This window comes from Limulus polyphemus, unplaced genomic scaffold, assembly GCF_000517525.1.
Source record: "Limulus polyphemus unplaced genomic scaffold, Limulus_polyphemus-2.1.2 Scaffold117, whole genome shotgun sequence".
In the NCBI taxonomy this organism is placed as follows: domain Eukaryota; kingdom Metazoa; phylum Arthropoda; class Merostomata; order Xiphosura; family Limulidae; genus Limulus; species Limulus polyphemus.
In genome coordinates this window covers 26957-34313 of record NW_013665727.1, presented here as the reverse complement: position 1 = coordinate 34313, position 7357 = coordinate 26957, and positions in this window count along the sequence as shown.

Here is a 7357-nt window from a genome sequence, read left to right as displayed (position 1 = left end):
GGTCATGTAAGAGTGAGGAATCATCTTATAAAAACAGTAAGAACAAATGTCCCAATATGACAACTTGGGCACAAATAAATGAGGCTTTTTTTTTGGTCTTAGGCTTAAAGTATTAACGAAGGAGGTACAGAGCGCATTCCCGGTCTTTAAGGTAACTGTAGGGAAATTTTCAGACTAGCTCTTAGGAATATTTTGTATGAGTTGTAATTAAATATAAAGCATAATAGTAAATTGATAAACAACGACTTAAAAGCATAATGGTTTTATTTTGGGAAAGATGCTACATGTTTCGACAGAAAATTGGTCTGTCTTCTTCAGGTTATCGTGCTGTATATACAAGATAAAAAAATAAATTAGTAATTTAAAGATCTGCAATTAGAAATCGTAAAAAAGTAAAGAAACACGACTGGATATACTGTAGACGTTATTTACTCAAACTACATAACCCTATTTTGGCTCCATGCTGTTACCTAGAATTACATTTGGTGGAGTTAAAATAGGAATTTGTAGTTTGAGTAAATAATATCTACAATATCTCCAGCCTTATTTCCTTACTTTTTTTACTGTCTCTATTTGCAGGTTTTTAAATGCCCAATTTTTTATTTATCTTGTTCGCTGGCTATTTTTATGCTCAAGATTGGCAAAGAACTACTTGATGTAGGAGCTAACTTTATGCATTGTAGTGATAATAACAATAGCTAGTAGCTAGCTGATATGGTTCATGATGATTTGCGGTATCTATTGACTATCTGATCGCATTAGTTTGAGATGTAAAATGTTAAGCTGCAGCTGGAGATTTGGTTGAGAATATAGTGAGAACTTATAGTTTCTGTAACTAAATTCTCTCTCTCTCTATATATATATATATTGCATTGCAATGGGCAAATATATGCGTAGTCTAAGATATAACCCCCACTAAGCGATAAAATTTTACCAGTAGAAACGCAACCTTTTCAAAACAACATATACGTCTAAAACATCGCTTTCAAAAAAACATAAACTAATTATTTTAAAATAAAAAACTTTAAAATAATTATTCTACGAATGTGTGTGTAATAAAATTTGATATTATGTGTATTGATTTTTTTTTACTCCTTCGATTCATACATAGTATAGGTGTTGACTCCCCAAAGACACCGATTGTATAATGTACAAAGCATTGAGTATCTACATGTTATAGTCATTTAATGTGCATCTATTATTCGGTGGTAATTCCTGTTCACTCTATACTTAAGCTTTTTAAAAGAACGCCGTGTATTTGTAAGAAAGCTAACTACAAGGGGTAATGATAACATCGTTAACACTAAAATTATGGCATTTTTTAGCTTATCTAAAATACAGAAGAAACAAATCGACTTTTTAATAAACCTACGCTCTTCGCAGTATCATTTTTAGTATTCTACAAAGGTTTGGGTACAATATACCAAGCCGTTTTGTTGTAGGCTAGCAAGAGAATAATAATGATTACAAACAGGCTGTTTTGAGCAGGTTTTCTTTTCCTTATAAGTCTAACATACGCTTTTTTGTGCATTTTTATATGTGTACAGCGTTAGTAGTCAATAGTAAAAGTTTTAAAGTATTGTTTGAACTGAATCTTTACTGTTTAAGGTACTTTTTGTCCGAACGTTCAATTAGTGTTTGGTATCGGTAAAGCAAGAGAAAGCTTGATTCCAGCAGAAGAAGTACAAGTTAGTCCAAGACTAACAGCCAGTTATACACTGGAAGTAGTGAAAAATGTTTAAAACTTGCAACAACAAATGATTTTGTTCAATGGCTCGATTCCGGTGGTCAGTAAACCAGTGCCGGTCTACAGGGAGATTTCAGGCTGTCCGCGAAGCAGTTGATAAGAAGTGTATTTCAAAATATAGCTACTGAAGTATATTGGTTTAAAATGTAACATAAAAGTACTTTGAGAAGTAAATATTGTACGAAGGGGTCCGTGAAATTTGGGGTTCAGAACTACTGGACTTCAGGTGTTGAAAAGTTGGGAAACATTGCAAGTAAAATATGAACCTCTTGTGAATATCTAAATAAGTTCATTCACGCAGATTCAGAATAGCCGCGTAAACAAGCTTTCCTCGGAGCACATAACCCAACAGAAGACCAAATGTCAAAAAATGCACTAGAGGTATCTTTCACATGATAGATGGAAGTCTGACGTCATACTGGACGAACCACATGTTTACTTAAGTGTCTGCGATAAGTCACAACGATTTAGTATCGTATCATTCGATTGTACAAAATTTCAAATAAGGTACAAACCATGTAGCGAAACTTTTACCTGGGGGTTTTCGATGGTTAAACGTTACAGTTATAATTGTAAGTTAGTTATCCAAAGATTCGAGAAAACATAATATTAGATCTGCAAACTATCAGGCTAACATGCCAATATCAGCATACAACGAGAAAATACTACCTTCCTGTGGTCTATATATATCAGTAAGATATGGGTCCGCCAAGAAAAGCATCCAGCTATACGTCCAAGTCAACACACCAGTTTGTCTGCAAAGTGAGGGTGTAAACGAGAATTAATGCTATACCATTCGCAGATACCCCCCATAAAATTCTGTGTTGTTCAGAGGACTTGTCAGAAGTTATCGTCAGCGCATTGTTCATGAACTTTGGAAATAATTTAAAAAAGAGAGGACAACATTAATATCAGTGTATTGCGCAAAATCTTCATGGACCATCACACAGAACGTGGAAGGAGGGGATGTAAAAGCTACATGGACCATCACACAGAACATAGAAGAAGAGAATGTAAAAGCTTCATAGACCATCGCACAAAACATAGAACAATGGGAAGTAAAAGCTTCATGGACCATCACACAGAACATGGAAGAAGGGAATGTAAAAGCTTCATGGACCATCACACAAAACATAGAACAAGGGGAAGTAAAAGTTTCATGGACCATCACACAAAACATAGAACAAGGGGAAGTAAAAGATTGGACCATCACACAGAACATGGAAGGAGGGGATGTAAAAGCTTCATGGACCATCACACAGAACATGGAAGGAGGGGATGTAATAGCTTCATAGACCATTGCACAGAACATGGAAGAAGGGAATGTAAAAGCTTCATGGACCATCACACAAAACATAGAACAAGGGGAAGTAAAAGTTTCATGGACCATCACACAAAACATAGAACAAGGGGAAGTAAAAGATTGGACCATCACACAGAACATGGAAGGAGGGGATGTAAAAGCTTCATGGACCATCACACAGAACATGGAAGGAGGGGATGTAAAAGCTTCATAGACCATCGCACAGAACATAAGAGAAAGGGATGTAAGTGTCAGGTGTTCATCCTTCTATCGTTACCATACGTTGTGAACACCTATTTGTAGTTTTTGTATTTTCAAGAAAACTTATGCTTTGTTTTTTCTTTTCTTTTTGGAAGAATTTAGTTTCTAAATGTTATAGCTATAAATATATTGTATTGTTCTCTTGATACTTGTATATAATATTAAATAATAAATAACACACACAACGTTAAAATAAATACACACTTAAAAAGAATTATAACTCAAGCCAATCTGTAGCCGCCAAAAATGCTGACCTTACATATTTCGTCATTTCAACGTCATCACCAAGAGTAAAACTGCAAGACACAATAATGCCATATTTATACCTTTTTTAACTAGATCATGTGACCTGTGTGTGGGTTTACTATTTCTGCATAATTCTTGACCCGTACAAGGTGTTAGAAGCTAGTATTTTGAGTCAACATTCTTCCGGCCTGTTAAAAAAACAAAACTGGTTATCTGTGACCAAATGATATACAGTATATCGTTAATGATTCATGTTCACTTTTCATTAGTGATCATTTATATGCAGTGGTCTTGCATTTGGGTGGGTGTTGTTATCCTGAAAAGTGAAAGCCACTTCACCAAAAACAACACAAACAGTAAGCATTTGTTTAATTTTCTTCTGGCTAATCAGTTACTCTATTTGGCATTGCTCTTCTCCACATAAAGATACTTTATTAAAACGTACCCATATCAAGCTCTGACTACCTTAACTAATCGAATAATGTACAAATGCTATAGAAATACGAAGAGCTACACATAAAAAGCAACGTATGAAGAACATTTAGCAGTTTCTGGTCATTAAGGATCTGACAGACCAGGAGTAATTTCACGAATTTTGGTTTCACTGAAGTTATTTAAATTTGAATAATCTAGTAATTAAATTATACTCACAACTAACATTGAAACAACTGAACACGGTTTTGTTTTCTAGCAGGAAATCATCAAACATTAAAATACCCTTAGCTATTGCTAAATCTCTACTCTACCTAAGCCTTCAGTTGCAGACTGTTATTGCATGACTGGCTCTTTCATATAATTCTTCTTAGATCGTAATGTAAATAGAACTGTTATAGCATGACTAGCTTTTTCATATAATTCTTTTTAGATCGTAATGTAAATAATACAGTTATAGCATGACTGGCTCTTTCATATAATTCTTCTTAGATCGTAATGTAAATAGAACTGTTATAGCATGACTAGCTTTTTCAAATAACTCTTCTTAGATCGTAATGTAAATAATACAGTTATAGCATGACTGGCTCTTTCATATAATTCTTCTTAGATTGTAATGTAAATAGTTCACTCAGAAGTTTATATAATTCTATACTAAAATGAGCTTGAAGATTTATAAAAACGAAATGAGAGCTTTTTATGAAAGCTCTGAACCCTAAGGTTTGGAGTCTGAGCATGCTAACTACTAGACCACGTCTGGCTCAGTTGTATAATATATTTAAGCCATAGAAATACGTTATAAAACTATAGAAGTCATTTTAGCATTTTTCACTTAAATTTTATTTTAATATGAATTATCAAATTTGTATGATAAAAATACTGTTATTAATATTATATTATTACAGCCCATTATTACATAGAATAATTAGTAATATTTTTTATTATCATTTAAAGTATGGACTAAATTTATAAAAAAAATTACTTTCACCAACCTGTTTACATTTTTGAGTATAACATTTACACCCTCTAGTTCTATCCAGTCCTGAAAGAACATTTTGCCAACATTTGAAATCGCCATTTATATGACACATTATGTATTCTAAACGTTCATACACTTATTTTGGCACAGTATTACAGTATAGAGCTAAAATTAACATTTTCCTGAAACCCATATTGTTGAATCTAAACGTTTAGACTTTTTTTTATTGTCGAAAATCGAATTGCAATTAATATTTTACTGAAACCCATAATATATTAAACAGTGCTATATCTAAATGTTTGGACATTTATTATGGTGGAGTCGTTGTTGTTTCAGCGCACAGCTGGCCCGACATGGCCAGATTTTTATGGCACTCGACTCGCAATATGAGGGTCGCGGATTCGAATCCTTGTCCCACCAAACATGCTCGCCCTTTCAGCCGTGGGAGCGTTATAATGTTTTGGTCAGTCTCACTATTCGTTGGTAAAAGAGTAGCCCAAGAGTTGGCGGTGGGTTGTGATGACTAGCTGCCTTCCCTCTAGTCTTTCACTGCTCAATTAGGGACGGCTAAGGCATATAGCCCTTGTGTAGCTTTGCGCGAAATTCAAAACAAAACAAAAACCGATCAGCGCACAGCTGCACAATGGTGTAACTGCATTTTGTTCATCGCTAGAAATTAAACCCCGAATGCTAACGTTGTAATTCCGTAAACTTACCGCTAACGAACAGGGAAACATTATGGTAGAGAATCAAGTTGCGTGTAACATATTCCTGAAACCCATAAGATATGAATTACTGTTTTAGAAAAAAGTTATTTTCAAGTCTGTAATTTGTCAATCGTAGAATAATTTATATATATATATATAACATTTGTACACATATTTTAATCTGAACCCTTATTTCAAAATACAATTGTTGAATAACACAATGAATTAGTAGATGTCTTTTGGAATTCAGTGATCTTTTCAAATTTTTGCTTCAATTATTTATAATCATATAGCTGCAAATGTATGAACTGATGAACCAAAAATATAGGTAAATGATAGTATACAGAATAATTTCCTAACAGCTACATTTCATTATCTAGTAGCTAAGAACTGCAGGAATGGCAGTGAAACAAAAATATTAAATTAAGGCTATAGTAACCAGAAAATGATCTTTCCACCTATTATATACCTATTGATAATAATTTTCATTCATTTTAGTTCAGTCAGCATAATTTGTTAGATCATCAAGTTCAAGCACACTTTGAAATCACTATGTTTGTTTGTTTCTTTAAGCAAAGGGCTATCTCCTGTATTCACCGAGGGAAATCGAACCCCGGATTGTAGTGTTGTAAATCCGTAGACTTAAAGCTGTCCCACTCACATGTTTAATTAGAAAATATCTTGTAGAATGTTCGAAAAGTATCAATAATACAATAATGAACAAGCTCATCAACGTTACAGAATAATAACTCTATTTCTAAAAGTAGTTAAAACACTAGTTAATTAATTAAGCGACACGTGCTTTAAAATGTTAGAGTATCAACATTTATTGCTTTAATAGGAAGACTTTTCCATTATTTATGAGTTGTACATAAACCTATTTCCACCTGCCTACTTCAGTTTTAAATTGATTTCTAATACGTACAAATAACCTACGTACGATACTACTGAGAACTAAGGGACTTTAAGAAAATCCTGTTTCTTGCCACCCACGTGCTTCTTCGTAAAGGTTCTGCTTATCCACGTGAAACAATTCCAAAAGTAAAGTTATCTATGTTTTCTCCAAAGCTCATTTGTCTTCGATTATTAACTTAAGTTATGAACAATGAAACAAATCAGGGTTAACACTACTTTGTTTACCAAATAATATTGTCTCCTTAATTGCAAACTTGAAAACAACGGGTCTCCATTAAGCCAATAATTCATTCCTGTGTTACCTAGTTTAATTTTTTATATGAAGTATAAGACAAAAGCTGATGAACCAGAATATATTTTAGTACCACAGTTTGTGATAAAAACATTAAAATAAAAGTGATAATAAATGTAAACACTTAACTTTATATATTTTTAATGATCTTATTAACAAGTTCTCTTAGAGTTTACAACAAAGTGTTTTAGTTTAATACAAATCTCATCTTACCAATTTGGCTAGAACATAGAAGATCGTAGTTTAAATTTCATAAATCCGTCATTTGAGATACATTAAGTTGATGACATGCTGACATGCAAATATCTCGTTGATAGAATTTCCAGCAGAGTCAGTACACACTCTTAAACTGACACCCCAAATTAGTGAAACTTCTAACCCGTTCTTGTTTCTACTCGTTCTCGAATAAAGCTGGCAAATTACTTTCTACTGATAACTTTAACAAACACAACTAGTCACAGTAGCTATACCGTTC